This window comes from Podarcis filfolensis (assembly GCF_964270895.1).
Source record: "Podarcis filfolensis genome assembly, chromosome: 6".
Classification (NCBI taxonomy): Eukaryota; Metazoa; Chordata; class Lepidosauria; order Squamata; family Lacertidae; genus Podarcis; species Podarcis filfolensis.
This window is the reverse complement of record NC_139609.1, coordinates 60,494,243-60,513,276: the sequence shown is the minus strand read 5'-3', so window position 1 is coordinate 60,513,276 and position 19,034 is coordinate 60,494,243. Positions and strand designations below refer to the sequence as shown.

The 19,034-nt window shown below is 42.3% G+C and overlaps 1 long non-coding RNA gene across 1 annotated transcript; it reads right to left on the bottom strand.

Annotated features, from left to right (window-relative positions):
* Positions 1-16,386: 16,386 nt before the first annotated feature.
* On the bottom strand, positions 16,387-17,856 carry LOC310765811. The gene is made up of 2 exons (XR_014549818.1): positions 17,815-17,856; positions 16,387-16,743 (listed from the first exon to the last, which is right to left on the bottom strand). It is a non-coding gene; the product is annotated as an uncharacterized lncRNA (long non-coding RNA).
* Positions 17,857-19,034: the final 1,178 nt, after the last annotated feature.

Sequence of the window (19,034 nt, the reverse complement as noted above, 5' to 3'; positions counted from 1 at the left end):
TTTAAAGAAAGAACATGGAAGGGGGGGGGGATACATGGTCAGCTTGGAGAGATAATCTGGTGGACAACCCCTGAGGGCAGATGCGGGAAGGGGGAAGATGGGATGTGGGAGATCCACAATCTGATCTGATTTCTTGTCAGGTTTTCCACTTTGAAGCAGCTGCCTGTCTGTCCAATCTTGCTCAAAGCAGCGCTAATCCTTTTCCCCAATCTAAATTACCTTCCTGAAGCTGTTCTTGGACCCATAGAGAGAAAAAGGCAGGCACGACACAAGCACCTGTCTTTTTTCTACTATTGTTTAATATCAGCTTCAAAAGAGGGGGTATTAGATAGCAAAAAATGAGGGTGGTGGAAAGGATTAAAAGACCCCCGCCATCCTCTAGCCCACCTGCTCCAGTCAGAATTGGAACACTTCCCTCCTTGGGCTGCTTTAAAATGGGGGGAGGCATTAAGAGATCAGATCACACAACTCCTGCATTACACCAATTTATGTGTTTGGTTATGATATGTATTACGAATTAGGCAACTGGTGAACACGGCCAAATCTCATCTGTTTGTTGCGTTTGTTACACCACCTTGCAATTCACTAGGTGGCGCCAAACAGTAGGAAAAAGTACCAGCCAGTAATCAAAAACGGAAAAGATTATGATTAGATCTGGATTGTTTTTTTTATTATTTTTTTGAAAAACACAGAATGTTATGAAGAGCCAGGATATATGTTCCTGAGGGTCACTTCACACACACTCTTTCTCCCCCACCCCCATGAAATGACAGCACACCCATGCAGAAGGGAGCTGCAGTCCATTCCATTTGTAACATTTGCTGTGGCAAAGTTTGTAATTTGGTGCCACAGGAGACTGATACTAGAAAACAAACTTTTATTTAACTCTGTAGAGCTTTAATTGTAACTGATCTACAACTGACTTAGGTTTCCGTGTTCTGCTAGGGTTTCCCAGAACTGTTTTCCTTCGTCCAGCACTCCCTAGAGATTTTTAAAAGGAGGCTAAATAAAGACAGTAGGAACCCAAGTGTTCCTATTTAGCCTCCTTTTAAAAATGAAATATTTGTCTCTATTTCTAGTAATAGCTTTCCTTCTTCTGATCCTTGGTGTAGCGCTAGGCCTCTCAGGGCCCAAAAGCTGCTCGGAAGTGAGTCTCACTGTCACCATGACCTGCAGCAGTTCCTTCTGTTCTCTCTTGAGATTAGTCTAGCTTGCTTGTATATTTTGACAGACATGTCTACATTTTTTCCATTGTTTCAGTCATCACTGGCTCAAGGCTTTGAATGCTCTGCAGATCTCTTCTGTTCCTCTTATAGACAGCCACATTATTCCCTTTGAACTAAATTGTTCTATATGTGCACTATACAGAGCATCAGCACTGAAAACCCTTAGCCTGGCCTTAGGATTAGTGGTGTTAGGACTAGTGGTCATCTTAAGATTCTTGGACAAGTTATGCAAGCGTTTTCTGAAAATTTCCTCCAATGATTTCTGTTGTGCTTCTACAATTATGGGTTTTTTCCACGGATGTATGAGTCAGACCTTATGCATCTCAACATCATCGCCCGTGTTTCTTTCTCTAGCTAACTGTGTTAATAGATGTCAACTGTGCAAGATTAGATGCTACTGTGTTGTTGCTGAAAAGGTCAACTGTTGCCTATGTTTCTGAAGCGCTGTCAACAGATCCGTGTTCAAATAGAAAACATCTGCATCTCCTTTTACTAAATTGGCTCTTTCAAATTTAAATCATTTATGGCCACTGTACCTGAGATAGCTTGCACACCAAAATCTGCTACCTAAAATTGCTGCTGAACTGCTTGGTCTTGATATCAGTAAACTGAGATGCTTCCAGATCGGTATTTAATTTCCAAACAGGTTGCTGATTGGGGGGGGGGGGCAGGCAAGGGAGTATGGGCTAGCATTTTGATGCCAACAATGTCTTATACATATTGCCAAACAAAGTGTGGGGGATAATCATGCATGAGAAGCACTGATCCCACAGTAAATATCCATTGGGAAACACCCACAGATTACATTTATCAGTTATGTGCAGTCTTTCTCTTAGATATGGTACTAATCTGATTTGCAAGAACTGATGAGATTTTAAAAAAAATGTTATTGCATTAACCAGACATGCCCCTGTGTACAATTTAAAATAAATCGGTTTGTGATCAATTATGAGAAGATCCACATACAATTTGTCTTCCACAACTGAAGAATTCAGTTGACTGATGAAGAAAACATGCGAGTATTCACCTGTTTCTGCCAGTTTATATATTTGCCTTGAGATTTGACCCTCCCTAACTTTAAACATTATAGTTTTATACATTTTAGCAACATTTGCCATATTTTTCTGCCTCCTTTCCCATGGAGGAAAGTGAGAGATAACTGTAATAAATAAATAAATACTATTTCCCTCCTTTCTCATATTCTGGGCAGGAATTTATGCAATGGTTTTTGCCGCACCTGCTGTAAGTTTTTGCCACTTCTGCAAGTGACACTTCCTTCTGTTTAGAGTATTTGCCAGTGCTGGGGGGTTGCTTTTGTCCGAGGCTGCCTGTCTTAAGAGTTCTTTGCATCCAGTTTTGTTTTGTCCCTGCTATTCTAAGCCCTTTCGATTGCTTTGTAGCTACTTCCTGTGCCCTACATATATTCACTGCATGCAGGTTAACCTGGATCTCAGTCTGGCTGACTTTATACCGCCCACACATGCAGTCTTTTAAACAGCTTCAAATCAGTTACTGGTGGGTCGATGCTCTTCACTCTGGTGAATAATTTATGCCTTTCATTTATGCCTTTCTTCTAGGAGCACAATAAGTTTCAGATCTATTAATCAAAAGTTGATACCCACATTGTTATCAAAATGAAATGTATTAATCCTCTCCCTGGCTTCAGCTGGACCTAGGTAGACTTGACATCAAACACATAAGCTCATTTAATGTGTCATTTTTTAAGAAAAACTTTCAAAATAGCAGCTATGCTATTTTGGACCCCAATCAGGATCAGGACCACAGCACACAAAGTGGTGAACCATTTCCTCCGGTGTCACAATCCCACAGAAAGTGCTTTCCTGCAAGCAGATACTGTATTTAACCTGAAAGGATGAATTCACATCATTTGAGGGGGACAGAAATTTTTGACTGTGACCATCATACGTGTAGAGTAAAACCACTTTCTCCATGTGTCATAGTCTTGATCCCCACCCCTTCCAATTATTTTGGAAGGCTTTTAAAAATAAATAAATGTTAAAGTGTGTTTTTGCATTGTTTTCCACCATATAAAGCAGGGGTGAGGAGCCTCTGGTCCATGGGTCTGATGTAAGCCACAGGGCTTCTTCATCTGGCTCACCATTCCTCCAGTTGGCCCTGCATCTAAGTCTCAGGCCCTCCTGAAGTCCTCCTCCAATGGCCCATGGTCCCCTTTTGCTCTGCAGCAGTTAGAACCACAAGCTTTGGTGCCTGTTACAAGTTTCCACTTGAGCTGCTTCCTCTCACAGCTCCGCTCACTTCCTCCCCACTTCTGATGAGGTGATCAGAGTGCAGCCTTGCCTCTTCATGGCTCCCCTGCAGCTCAGCTCTTTGGACAAATGGGGTCAAAGGAGGAGCTATGAGCAGGCAACCCTCCTGCGACCCTCAGGCTGGAAACTTCTCACCTTCCTTATCTGCTCCACTTGCAGTGCAGCACAACTTGCTTCCCCTTTCTTCAGTGCTCAGCAGCAATTTGTCTGCACACCAACCTTTTTGGGAGTTTTTAACTGGCCCATCTTTACATTCACTTTCATGTTCTCTCCTGACACAGTGTTGTACAGTATTAGCTTACTCAAACTTTGTAAAGCAATGCCACAGGCGAACTGAAGCACAGAACAAATTTTATTTAACGTTGTGCAATTTGTCCCTGACACATGTGCCTAAGCGGTGCATATGTGATGGCAAAAGTGCACTGTAATGTGCAAAGTAGTCTTCCCGACTGAGACGGTGTGGATGTGAATGGAATACACTGACCCAAGCGATTATACCAGAGTCATCTCATCAAAGTCAGTCTCAGTTCAAGGCATCCATGGGGCTCAAAAATGAGAAGGGAAGGGAAAATATCAAGCACAATATTTCCACGATGACTTCAGAGTTATACTCAAGCTGCTTAAATTCTCCTTTTGTTGAGCACAGGGGCTTTCCACAGAACTGCCTGCCAGTGAGCATATAGTTCACAGAGAAAATCAAACACTCTGAGAAGCTTTTGTACAAGATGTCATCAGGGAGGAAAAGAGCAGTGGAATAAGGCTCAGTTCAGACATAACAGGAAACCGTGGTTTCTCGTTTTGAGAATTAGGTTCAGAATACTTTGCGCTTGCATACCCCATATCCCTCTATTCTCCTGTATTGCCCCACTTTTGATATCAAACTAAACAAAGTTTCTCACAGTATCTGAACTCAGGAAACTGTGGTTTGTTTGAACTGTGGTTTGGGAATAAGCCAAGAACTACAGTTTGACCTTGGTTTGGTTCTCGAATTGTTAAACAAACCACTGCTCCCCAAATTTTGACATCACAGAGGACAGTGCATGAAAGAAGAGAAGAAGAGAGTGGGAGTGTAGTCAAAGTGTGAAGCCATGCTTTGTATGCAACATAGCACTAAGGTGGAAGTTCCATTAGCACAAGGATTTCTCCTTGTGCGATGGAACGTTATTCCTGTCTCCTAGCCCCACCCCCAGCCCCTAAATCTGATGGGGGACTCTCCAGCCCTCTGTAGAAAATTTGGAGGTAGTGGAAAGGGGGATTCCATTGCAGCAGCACAACTCCTTGTGCTAGCACAACTATTTAGTTGCACGCTGCCTCATAGTTTTCCATAACATGTGAGTTTAGCTATATTCTCTTCAATATGTAAGATCTGTTGCTAATGAAATGAAGGATTTATATATTTATATTTATTTATAAAATGGAGTGTCTTCATGCAGTGGGAGGAGGCAGGGCAGGAGAGCTGGTAGAGACCCCATCCTTGCAGAAAATTGGGGGATATTTGAACAATTTGCTGGCCTTCACTCCAGGCCACAAAACCAGCTCACATGAGGGGTGGAAATGGCTACTCCCCTCATACTATGGGAAACATCCCTGTCAGCAGCACCCACAAGCTCTAGCTCTGAGTTCAGCGAGACCAGGGGAATTGGGTTGGTTAATCAAACTAGTCTTCTGCTGGCTTGGCACTATTTAAACTGAGCATTATGATGGTGGTGGTGATGTTATTTATTTACACCCCACCTTTTTTCCTCATGGGACTCAGCATCTTCCAGCACTGGCTGGTAAACTGAATAAGCCAGTGATTATGTAGAATAATCACAGAGAAAACAAGACAATAGATTTATTGATCAGTAAATAACAGCAAGGTTGCCAGCTCCATTTTCTTCCCCAGTGATTCTCAAGAAGCTGCAATTCAGCCCCTCAACCCCCAGAGAGCAACATTGCTTCACTGCTGATTACCTTTTGGCTAATATGCTACACATAATGGTGATGCTTACACTGTGGCATCATTGAAATCACAATCACAATATGTGCTGCCACTGGCCTGTACCCATAACCTGACAAAAGAGCAGAAAAGAGTAGAAAAAAGAGTAGAAAATCCTAGAAAAGTGATGAAAAGTGATGAAGTCGACAAGGGGCTTGAAGGCAGCTATTCCTCTTATGACAGCTTTCTTCCATGTCAGTTGTTGAATTCAGCCCCTCCATTCTGTCTGTTCCAATAATCTAGCTGTATATCAGTTTGAGTGCATGAAACCTCACAGGAAAATCTTGTCCATATTAGTTTCCAGCCTATGGCAAGGCAGTGACACGTGACATGATGCATCCGCCAGCACATACAGGTTATTGACATACCACTGATATGACAAAACCTGAATTGACTGAAGCATGTGAATAGCAGCAGGTGCAACTTCTGTGCAGTCAAAGCAGTTGGGAATCAAAGGGGAAAGGATGTCATAGACATAGACTGAGACAATCAGTACACAGGTCTGAAGATGGTTGTGGGAATAAGCTCTCAACTCATTCACTTTCAACAGGATCTGGAGTCTAAAAATGAAATTAAAATGTGAAAAATATGAAGAGACCTTTAAAGACTGGGACTGCAGTCCCAAGTGCATTTATTTGAATAAAAGCTCCATGCAGTTTCTTCCCAAGTACATATTCAGGATAGATCTGTGTTGCTACATACATGGTGGTTTGAATTTTCACAGAGTATTTTCCTGAATCAGATGCTAGCTGTGAATATATAGTTATGGCCATCCATAGTTAAGCAGATTATTGGCTAATGGCCCAGGATGACCAGTGCATGTTTTCTCAATAGCCAGCGGAAAGCTGGGCAGAACACTCGAAAGCTTCTGAGATGCCCCTCTAGGGAATCTGATGTATGTAGTGGATTTGCTGCCTTGAAGGAGTGCTGTAAGGGACGTGGGTGGCACTGTGGGTAAAACCTCAGTGCCTAGGACTTGCTGATCGTAAGGTCGGCGGTTCGAATCCCCGCGGCGGGGTGAGCTCCCGTCGTTCGGTCCTAGCTCCTGCCCACCTAGCAGTTCGAAAGCACTCCTAAGTGCATGTAGATACATAGGTACCGCTTTATAGCGGGAAGGTAAACGGCGTTTCCGTGTGCGGCACTGGTGCTGGCTCGCCAGTTGCAGCTTCATCACGTTGGCCACGTGACCCGGAAGTGTCTTCGGACTGCGCCGGCTCCCGGCCTCTTGAGCAAGATGAGTGCGCAACCGTAGAGTCGGTCACGACTGGCCCGTACGGGCAGGGGTACCTTTACCTTTACCTTTAGGAGTGCTGTGGTGATTGCCTTCACCTATGCTGAAACACATATATTTCTAAATATATGCAAATATTAGCTAAAAATGCTGTAGGCTTCCAGCAGTGTCTCCTACACAGGAAACCAAGCCAGGGTGAGCACTGCCCCTGGAACTTGCAGGCTGGGGAATGCATAACAATATATTAGTTACCCTCTTTTCCTGTGCCTTTAACACCTGCATGGTGAGTGGAAATGGAAATGCAGTGATGAGAAAGGTATCACTCTTCAGTTTCTGCTTGTCAAGCTGCTATTGAACGTATACCGGTAGGTAGTTTATGAGGGTATCAACCTGTATGGATATCTTTGTCTGTGGACACTGATAAGATCTAATGAGCCCATTTATTGCTGAGAACTAAAGCTAAAATGAATGCAAAAACATACACAAATCTTAATAGGTGGGATTTTAATAATACACAGTCTAAACAACATATCCGACAAGTGGCAGGTGATTTTTTTTTTAATAGTGAGAAAGATTTAACAATAATCCTTATATAAACTTTTAACTATCTTTTTTAAAAGTATTGTATCTACCTGAGTTCTGAGATTGTGCAGGAATGATGAAGTGTGATTAAGTCTAACTAAATGGTCAAGATTGATTCAGGAACTGACTAGGAAGGCTTGCACTTAGCACCCATTATAACCATTTAAGGATGTGGATTGCAAGTCGAAGCTATTGTGCCCCCACCATCATGTTAAGAAAAGAAAGTGGATGGCCTCCATTTCACATCTACATTCTTGCAGCACAACTTCACCTATCAGCTAAAGCGTTTTTGCTCAGCATGCAATAAATTGCATCATTATTGGCTTCTATAAGTGATATGAGGCAGGAGGATGGGGAAATTACCTTATAGATTAGGATAAGAACAGATAAGACTGCATGCCTGCAGCTTATTCCTCAAAGTGCCGGTCTTTCATGCTTAAAATTCTACAAAGCATTTAAATAATGTTGCATGCTGCTTTTAGCGCAAGGGTAATTGAGTTGAAAAGATATTGTTAATCCCAATTAGGGCCTATGAATAGCTTGTGAGCGGATTGGAGTTCTGCAATAAACACAGGAGCTTCGTGGGGTTTTTAAAAGTCCGCAATTTGTTTCCAATATAGATGAAACAGAAACAACTAAATATCTATGCAAATAAGGGTGCACATTCATTTTGTACTAGCACTTGCTGCCTTCTCAACATAATGATAAAGCAAATCCCGAATCAGTTGTTTGCTTCTGCACTACTGCCCATCTTTTTAAACTGGCATGGATTGTCTTGTGGGCTCAGCTGCCTAACAGGCAAAGATTTGGACATTAACTTGTCTAAACAAACCTTTTCTGCTTTGATAGATGCACATTATATAACCATAGGTCAGACTTCACATGAAGAACAAATTAGCAGATCACCTGCATCTTTTCACAGCATCCTCTGCTTCCTCGTTCATTCATTTTATTCTTCCCTGTCCACAAGGAGTCTAAAAGTAACTTACCCCCCCTCCCAACTGCCAATACTTACTACATAAAAAACCCAGAACACCACAACTGAAAGTGATTAAGCCACAAAACAAATACCCCTCCCCAACATCAGCATGTTCACAAAATATTTACCTAGGCGAAGAAAGAAATACAGCAAGGGATTAACATTCAAATCCTGGGAGAAAAAGAAACAACTGGGATTGGTGCCAAGAAGATGTCAGTATTGGTACCAGGCAACCTTCTCTGGGAAGAGCATCCCATAAAGTTCTGTATGTGTTAACACTGAAAAGGTCTATCCTGTTCTGCCATGCTCCAGACTGTTGTCAGAGGGGGCACACAAAGATGGGCCTAATCCTAACCTCGTCTAAAGACAGAGTTCAAGGGTGGACCCAGGTGTACAGAGCGAAGGGGACAGTGTCACAGCCCCTCTCTCCACCAAGTTCTCAGTTAAGATTTCTAGGCATGCAAAACCAGGCATTTGATCAAAAGCAAGGTGCCAGTTAGCTTTTGTGCCTAATTTAAGGAGCTCATGCTAGTGATTAAAGCCAGGCACGTCCAACAGGTACATCCAAACAGGCACATCAAAAAAACAGGGCTTTCCTTCCTAAAAAAAAGCTTAACAACTTTGACCTGAACCACAAAAAAGGGGTGACCACTTGACCACTGCCAGTTTTTAACTCTGTGAGTATATCACTGATGAAAGCTATGAACAACTTAGAACCAAAATATCTGAGGGACTGCCTCCTTCCCTACAGACCACCTCAGGTATTAAGATTAGCGGGGGGGGGGGGAGATCTTTTGTTAGTTCTTCAGCCCTTAGAAGTTTGAGGTGGCAGCAGTGCATCAGAGCACTTTCTCTAGCAGCCCCTAATTTGTGAAATTCTCTTCCCACCAGAGGTATGTCCGGCAGCTTTCTGGGAATGCTGAAGACACACCTCTTTGCCCCAGCCTTTCACACCTAAGATGTGTTTTTAGGACATCCCCTCCACAATTCCAGTGACTGTAATTTGTTTTAACTGTTTTTAATACTGAATTTTAAATTGTTGTAAGCTTCACTAGGATCTGCTGGTTAAGAACAGGTATTTTTTAAAAACAAACAATATATTATTAGCATTGCTCATGATGGTATTGGGGTGGTCATGCATAATCCCACTTTCAATACTGTTAGCACCTGCAGAAGTTTTGCAGTGGTCACAATGCTTAATTTTCAGTGCATATCTTATAACTTCATGCTGATATCCAGTAACTTTTTTTACCACATAAGGTCTGCTTAATTTTTGTCCCACTTTTATTGCATTATAGCCACTCCAGACAGCAATAATGTGGTAGCATTGGGGAAGCATTGCAGAACTACTAATAAAGCAGAATAAACCCACCATGATGTTATTTCATCATGAACGTGTTGCAGAATGCACCCACAATAAAATACCAGTCTAGTCGGACCCTAAACTGACAAACCGAACTTGCCTCACGTTCTTTACTCCAGCTTAATACCTTCTTTCTGAGTTGTGTGCATGTATTATCTGTCAAGTGTTCCTACCTCCCTGTGCTATGTGTATATTTGCATCTGAACCGAGGATACTGTACTTAATATGGTGACCAGTGGCCTTGATAAAATCATCTTGAGAGCTTTGATAGAACAGAAATGCAGTGTACCCATTTTTTTAAAAAAAGAAACAATACTTTTTGCCTGGAGGTGTAGTGAGTGGGAGGGAAGATCCTTACAAATAAGTCATTGTTGTCCTTCTTTTGAATGCCAGAAGTTATTTTCTTCATCCACCTTTCACTCCTTTTCTTTCTTGAAACAGTATAAACAAGTAACTACATTAATAAAGTAACAATTCAAAACACGAACACACGCTTGTTCTTCCTCCTCTTCATGGAATTACTATAACATTCATAAACATGGGCAACTACTTATGCTGGGAAGTCAAGAAATAAGACCATTTATAAAAGAGGGCTTCCCCTCCTTGTGTATTCCGCGCAGTGGGCTAAAGGAGAATCTTGGCCCAGCCACATGAGCAGTCAGGAAAGCCGGCTATTCACTAAGCCAGGTGATGACAGTAATAAACCCAGCTGGTGACCGTAACTCTCTTCATGTAGCTGTCTGCTGGGCTGCTTCATGTCAGCAATTCCATTATGTGCTTCATTTTTTCAGGGATTTAGAAAGCTCAGCCACTGAGTAAAACGTGCTTGAGGCAATTTCAGGGGCAGAGGGTCTTGTAGTCAGGACAACCATTTGTATGAATTCCTAAAGGAATATTAAAAACAGGGTGACTTTCTTATGTTCAAAATGCAACCAAATCTGCAAGGCAGGCAGGCTGGTGTTGAAATAGGAATGGGTGGGGGAACCGAAAGGATAGTCTTGACAGCTTTCTGCTGGAAGTTCCTTCCATGCCTTTTGCCAACTGTGCCCATCTGCTTTCCCCCTCGTGACATGCCAGTTGTTCAAATTGGCACTCTTATAGCGAGGAGCAGACAGAAGGACTTCAGCTCCTTCCTTCTCTGCGGCCATATTTTGAGAACGATTGGCCATCTGGCACCACAATGAGGGGCTGGGGAGGATTCCTTGTGGGAAGAAGGTAAATGGCCTGGAGTTATACACAGCAATTGGCATGCCTTCCCTACAAGTGGATATAACTTAAAATAACAGGTGACTTGCTGGTCACTTAAAAGCTTCCCCACTAGTTTGGGAAACCCATAAACCTTGGATAGGTGATTTCAAGATTATGACAGTAGTATGGGATCTGAAGCTTGACCTATGTGAGAAAGTAAAGGGAGACACATTGACACTGGGGGGTTGTCCTAATCCACCAGCCCAAAGGAAGGCTTGTGGGAGTGGTTTGGTACAGGGATACCACAGAAGGATGTCAAAAATTCTAGAGTGATCAATTCTAGGGCCTTATTATGAGAACAAGACTTACAGCACAGTCTGCAGAGCCCCACTGCCTTTACAGATGCAGGGCAAACACGGCAACAGTGATAGGTCGTCATGAATTGTCTGTACCCAAGCAAACATTTATACATTCTTTATACATAAAGCAGCATAAGTCAGTTTGGCCAGAACCTCCCATCAATTCACCTGGTAAGACCGCAGGTGGCAACCACCCAAAGCTTAAAGATAGCTCCTCTCTCTGGGCCAAGAGCCCAGCATCCTGCAGAACAGAACAGCATCAAAACAAGCCACTTAGCATATAGCAAAGCAAGTGAATATAAACATATATGAGGTCATTCTTGCAACAACAATCAATTAGTTTTGACTACCAAGCATAGGAACCAACTCCTAGTGGTCAAGGTGTCTTCAGCCCCCCCCCCATAAAATATTTGAGGCAGGACCCCCCCCTTCCTAAGTTGATGGGCATTGCCATTCAAATGGTGTGTGTGGACCACATCATATGATTGGTTATGTGGGGTGGGGCTTACCTGGTCCCCTCCAATGTTTTAATCAAGTTGGCACCCCTGCTACCAAGATGGCATTTGCAGGCCTTCCATATGCCACTCACTTCACTTCCACAGGCAGGAGCACCCAGTGATGGCTGACAATTAGGCAGGTTCATATGAATGTATTTCCAGCTTATGGGAACAGCCTAAGGCTGCTCTAAAATGCACACTCAAGCTTTTATGAATTATTAACTGATCGGCAACTTATTTCTAAGTATGCTCAGATGTTTATTTTAGCAGCTGGGGCTTGAAGACAAATACCATAACTGAATATTGAGAACTGAATAATTCAGGGGTGAACAGTTAGAGAAAGCACATTTAACTTGTCCCTGCTGGTCATTAAACTGTAAATAGTGCTCAGCACCATTTATCTTTGTTGTCTGGACATACAGCTCTGCTGCCTCCATGACTGAGCCTCTGGTGATTCTCTTACCTGCCTGGAAAACTGTTGGGCCCATTCCCGGGCAGTAGCCCAAAGCGGCCAAAGCTATGACTAGCGCATTACCGTGCATGCCAAGGGGCAGTTGGAATGGTATGAAGAGATGCCAGCCATGTGAGTGTAAATCCACAGCCCAGTGCACAGCTGCAGGAAGCAAAGGCTGTTTGGGCACAGCTGAGATTCTTTTCATAATGCTAAAGCTCTGCATGATTCCAGTGAAGAAGTTCAAGTTTAGAAAAGCAATAAGAAGTTGCCACCTTAAGCAAATTGTTTGGAAACCCTGACACAGAAGTTGTACTGACATTCCAAACTGATCTGCAGTTTTGAATGTCTACACTGCACAGTTTGGTCTGTTGTAAGCAACTTGCAGTGGCTTGGTAGGCTATGGTGGAAGAAACCATGTTCTGCTCACACCTAGCATGCCAAGAGCCAATTCTGAAGCACTGAAGCATGAGTCTCCATTCAGAGTTCTCAAAATTGTACAAAACAAAGGATGTCAGGACAAATGTGTTGGGTTTAACCTCCAGGATGGACTTCACTGAATTATTGATTTTCTTCCTTTGTCATTTGAGATACTGGGCTGTCATCTGAAGGGCATTATCTGAGGTGTGGGGTGGAATCAGAGGGCTTCAGAGGAGAACAGTTGAATTATTTGCTATACTGACATTTTTCCCAATGTGCTTCATTTTATTGCTTTCTTTATATGCTGACTCTAAAAATGATTAACAGTCCTTCAGAAGGAAAAAAAACATCTCTCAGCAGTCTCCAGAGTAAGATTTCCAACCTTCTCTTACGAATCACCTGTCAGACAGAAATTCAGCAGGGGAACATTTCCCTACCTATGCGCTGCTAGACAAAAACTAGTATCTTGAATTTCTACCCATCTCACACCTCTCAAAAGCACAAACTCTTCCAGAAAAGAAAAGTGGCAAAGATGGACTGCTGATTATAGAATTCATCCTGTTAGCACTTTGCTGTTTGGGCAGCAGTCTGTAAATGAGATAGTCTAATTGTGATATGAGCCTTTTGACATAAGCTTGGCTGATTCCAGTAGTATTCCTTTAGGAATTTTAAGATAACCCTCTAGATCTATTACCGCCTTTTTGTAAAAGGCAATTGCAGAATCCACTTAAAGCTTTCCCACCCATCAACCCCTGCTAATACATTGTATCGAAACTGAACACTATTGGCATCCTTGATGGGTTTCTTTGGGCTGATGCCAACGACTACAGAAGTAATAGAACAGTCTGTCAATTGTTCAAGGTGATTCAGGGCAAGACAGATCACTGAGGACAGGTTAGGTGTGCAGCATGACAACTTACTCTCCCTGCAAGACTCTTCCTAAATGAGAATTCTCGGCATCATTTCATGATTCATGATAAGTGCCCAGAGCAACATCATTCCGGCATAAATCTAACAGCTCATTCCCAGCTTTTCCAGTTGCATGAAAGAGCAAGGATGTGTGTGCTGGCAACTGCAGTGCAGTCTGAAATCCTTATCTCTGCCCCTCTGCCAGCAACAAAAGGGCATTTGCCTGACAAGATTTAAAGAGATTAACTCTATTAGCAATAAGCAGCTCCAGCCACTGGCCTTAATCCAAAGAGGCATATGCAGGCCAAGTTGTATGACCCATAGGGTAGCATTTATTGTTTCTATTGACATGTCCTCCAGGGCACAGCTGGGCTGAAAGTTTTTTCCATTGGTCTGGCAGCAGCCTGGAGAATCAGGTGGCCATCTGAATTTTTAAAATAAACCGCATCTTGTTATTCCAACTAGTCAATGAGCAGTTAATACGGCCAGAGATTTTTATTCTTTAGCTTGTTAAAATGCTACTGTGTTGTGCATTACTTTAAATAAGGGCTAAGGTCAACACCTGTGCCACACATTTAAAACTCATGGCTTCCCCCAAAGAATTCTGGGAGCTGTTGTTTCCTGGGGGCACTGGAAACTGTAGCTCTGTCAGATGTAAACTACAGTTCCCAAGATTCTTTGGAGGAAGCAATGCACTTTAAACATATGGTGTGGATGTGACCAAAATCATATCAACTGATGATGATTTCTATACTGCATTGTATTTTTTAGAAACCAATCTCATAGTGGTTTACAACACATCAAAACATCAAATAAAACAACCCAGAATAAAACATTACTGAAGAAAGTCAAATATAAAGTATACTTTCAAAGCAATGTAATCAATGGGAAACTAAAATATAATATTAAATATTTCAAAATAAAACATTACAAAGGAGGCCCACTGCACATTTAATGCAGCATGCTAAAAAACTTAAACATTTTTAAAGACATTACTAAAGGGAGTCAAGTAAAAAAAATGCAAATTTAAAACAGCATAATTAGCAAGAGAATGAAATGTTATTGTAAGCATAGCACATATCTGCTGCTCCTGCTAATCCTTCCAATGGTAGTTCATGGTGGACAGCAGCTGTGGAAGCACAGGCTCCATGACCTGGATCTGCATTAAGAGTCAGCCAAGATTGTCTCTGGCCTCTTCAGCAGCCTTAGCTTCTATAGCTGGAGTCAGTCAAGGGCCTGCCTTCCCAGGCTAGGTGGGAAAAGGCCAGCAAGGCAGGGAGCAGGTTTTCCAGCCAAGATGCTAAGTGTCAGACTGCTATAGTAAATCCCACAAAGTTAAGGGGTCACAGAACAAACAAGGGGTGCCTTTAACTTTATGGCTAAATGAACACTATGAAGGAAAGTAATATTAGAAACTGCTTTAAGATTTCATTATAATAAAGCAGTATATAACCTCTATGAAATAAAGAAATGTTGTGAAATATTGCAATGAACAGGTCCCAGGTTTTGAAACGAAACATCTGCTTCCAGGTATGTGTTGGAATAGATGCTATTTATTGGGTAGGGCGATGGATGCCTCAAAATTTGTCCATGGTCAGAACTGCAGTTGATTGGGCAGATTTCCACACAACTGTTTTTTCCCAAGCATGGCTTCCAGATTCAGAGTGACCCCGAAATACGAACCATTAACTGAAAGCAAGACAAGTTATGCCAGAAAAATGATAGTGAGTTCAACAATGAATCTGTTTGAATGCTTACTTGTTCCCTTCGCTGTGTTGAAGTAATGAGGAATCAGCCTTCCGTTCAGCAACTTTTAGAAAATGAAATCCTAACCCTGCTGCTGATTTATTCAGGGCCGTTTATCAAACATTGACTGTTGCCCTCTCCAACTCATTTGTAATAGAGCTTGCCCTGTCCCCACCATTTTTGCTTCCTGTTCATACTCCGCTAGCTCTTTCCATCTCCATTCCAGGCAGTGATGCTGTCAGGAAAGGACTATGGGATAGAAGTCCAGGGGTCCCCAATGCAGCTTGGCTGGCTTACTATATTAGGGCATGTTGAATTTTTCAACTTTCAGATTCCAAAAATAAGGGGTTCTGAGAAGTTGTAACCTGACTTGGGAATTCCAAAGATATTTTGTTTAAATTGACATAATTTAGTTTTGCTTGGTAAGTAAAATATGTTTAAAATTGCACAGAAATAATTAAAACTGATTGCAAAGTACTTGCAGTTATATACTAATATTAATTTAGTATTACATGACATTTTCAGAAGCTAAAATTAAAATTCTTTGGTTCTCCGAAAGCAGTTTATGTGCCTCTTCATTGGGCATAGATTTACCACGATAAATGTTGTCCAGTCATAAAAGTAATAGCAGATTTGAGTTCTTCACACCCAAAAAAGTATTTTTAAGGCTGCTCACTGAAGAAATTTGCAAAAAAAGTAAGTTTTACTCCCTAGAGTGACATGCCCTATTACTATATATTGAAGCAAGTGAAATAATGCATAGCATAATCTAAAGAGGGGCCCCTTTTAGATCATTAACTCTAAGTGAATATTAAGTGTACTTACCGTAAGTACAGTAATGCACATTACCATCTTAGCAGCAGCCCCACCCTGCAAGGCCATTAAGTCCGGATTCTAAAATTATCTAACTGCACCTCTGGCTCTAAGCTTCAGGGTAAAAGGGTTTGAGCAGAGAGCCTATCGTCCCTTTCCCCCTTCAGCTGATGCAGGCTATGCTTGGCTCCAACCTTTCTGCCTCAGCAACTTCTCTAAAAAGCCTAATCCAAATGCCGACTTAGCAGGGCTCTCAGGTTTACTGTACATCAACACCCCTGTGTTCTGCCACCTAGGGAGCCAATTTCTGCAGTTTCACGGAACAGAAAAACATCGCACACATTATGCAACTGTAATCAAAGCCAAAAACAGCATAATATTTGAGTATTTAGATCTGACAAACTCCATTCAGCATCAGCAAAGGCAGTCATCGTCTGAGACCATGGCTGGGGTTAGGGTCAGTCTGCCTCCAGCAGCGATGCTAGTAAAAAAACAGTTGTGTGCAAGGTCAGGAACATTTTTGCCAAGGCACAAACCCAGATAAGAAGACTCTGGAGGAACATCCTCTGCTCAGGAAGAACAGGCCAAGTTGCAGGAATAGGTACTGCTTTGGATTTGGTCATGCCCATCCAGTAGTGCAGCCAGCCTGCTTCTCTCCATATACATCCATTAAAGAGGAGAGAGGCTTGAGATCCCCCAAACCCAGAGTAGTTCTGTCTGAAAGAGCCAAGAAGGTCAAAATAGATTTTGAACTCTCTTTTCTTTTCTTTTCTTTCTGTTAGCAACTTTTTTGGCCTAGGCAGGAGCAAAAAAACCTCACTTAGGTTCCGTTTAAGTTCTGATTACATTGGTGACTGCGGAGCATCAGGAGATGTACTCCGTATTTAAAAAAAAAGTCTCTGTGGCCTAGTGTCCCAAAGGCCAGTGAACTTGCAAATAATTTGATTTGTACCAGGGTAATTTTGTGTCCCACTTCACTACTCCAAAATGTGAGTGTAGTTTGGCATATAGTTGGAGAACTAGTGTAGCGGTAGGGGCTAAAAGAATGAGCTATGAATTAGGATTGCCAGAAACTCACTAGGGCTGCATTCACGCAGCAGTTCATTCCGTCTCTCTAACTTTTAATTTCCGTATTATATGTGATCTTTCATTTGATGTAAAAGCCACTTTTAGAAATCTAAAAGAATCTAGTGGCAGTTAAGTTCCATGTTTAACACTCATTTCCATGTTTAACAGTTCCAGAAGTAATCCAATTATAACAACATGGCTGTTACGTTGTGTGAAAGCTCAAATATAATGCAGAAATTTACAATTAGGGAAATGGAAGAAATTGCCATGTGAATGCAACCAATAGCAGTGTCTGCCAATGTGGTACTGGCACACACCAATATGCCTACCAGTACCTCCTAAGATACCCATGCAAAGTCTGAGTAGGTATTCCCTCAAAAACCCACAATGCAGAGACTGCTTGCTCTTCTTGCTCACTTCATGTTTGCACTAGCTCAGCCACTCCTACAATGAGCACCCCCAACATGCCATAGCTGTCAACTTTTCCCTTTTCTTGCAAGGAATCCTATTCGGAATAAGGGAATTTCCCTTTAAAAAAAGGGAAACGTTGACAGCCATGCAACATGCCCATATTTCACTGAATGCCAGGATTAAGCACCCTCCCTGATGTTGTGATCAGAGGAGAAGTGCAAAGAGCTTCTCTCAGGGATTGAGTACAGAGACTGCTTATGCCAGCCTTTCTCCCAAATCAATGATTGTGGAGTGGGGAGATATACCTGCACCATTTTGTGGTTCTGTCTGATTTTGTGCTCCTTTAGATGTGGCAGCCATTTTGTGTTATGCTATGCCCCCCACAGCAGTCATTTTGTGACTGACACCAAGAACACTCAAAATTCCAAATCATGATTCTATGTGACTCAAAATAACTGGTGGCCCCTGTTCCCTTTCAGATTCAGTCCTCCCCCTCCCCCATCTGCAACATGGGGGATAATAATACCAATAAGCCATACAGGGGTGCTGGAAGAATTACATGTAGATAGTGTGTGTGAATTGCTTTGAACACTTGAAAGAACAGCACAATGATAATAAGTAATATCAATTTACCTCAGATAACTTTTAGGTTTCTAAAGTCTACTAAGGAAAGTGAAGAATATACGTGTCTGCATATCTGCATTGCCAGCATAACCTCCCTACAAAGCCAGCATAGTGCTTTATGGTGCTGCATTAACAACGCAGCCCATATATATACTATTTCATCCCTTTTGTGGTACAGTACTTTAAAAAACTAGGTCAGAAGAACTAATGCTGCAAGTGCCCTGGCAAAACAGCTCACAGAATCAAAATATTAAGATCAATTTCTGACTCAAGGACAAGGCTAAAGCATGTAACCTGGTGATTGTACTGGAACAGCTAACAGCATTACTATGCCAACAGCTGCCCTCATCCCTGTGGGACTCTAGCCACATGTAAGGTCATTAGCATTACATTTGCAGGGGCAAAAAGAGACAGGCTATATCCAACCCTATATGGCATTGCATGGGCCTTTGGGGCTTCTTAGTGATTGGGACAAATCCTGTCATTAGGCAGAATGAGGTGACTGCCTCAGGTGGAAGTCGCTGGGAAGCAGTGGTGGAAGCCTGCTGGCTTACCTTTCTGTTTTAAGGCAGAACTATGTGTATCACATGGCCTGTTCTGCACACCCATAACTAGCCTGCTGACCTCAGTCATCATCGAGGGCATGGCCCCATTATGAGAATTGAAATAAGATGCAACTGCTAGCCCAGTTAGCTTCTGAACATGGAATGGTGGCACACATCATCTTGTCCTTTACCACAAGCATAAAAATGGTTTGGGCCAGCCCTCTTAGTAGTGTGAGGTTGAATATAAAAGACCAGATGGAGAGATTTAAGAATTAAAACAGCAGGACTGAACTCTGTGCTGTATGAAGGTGCAACATCCAAAATTAGCAACTGAAATAATAAAGGGGGACTTGGTT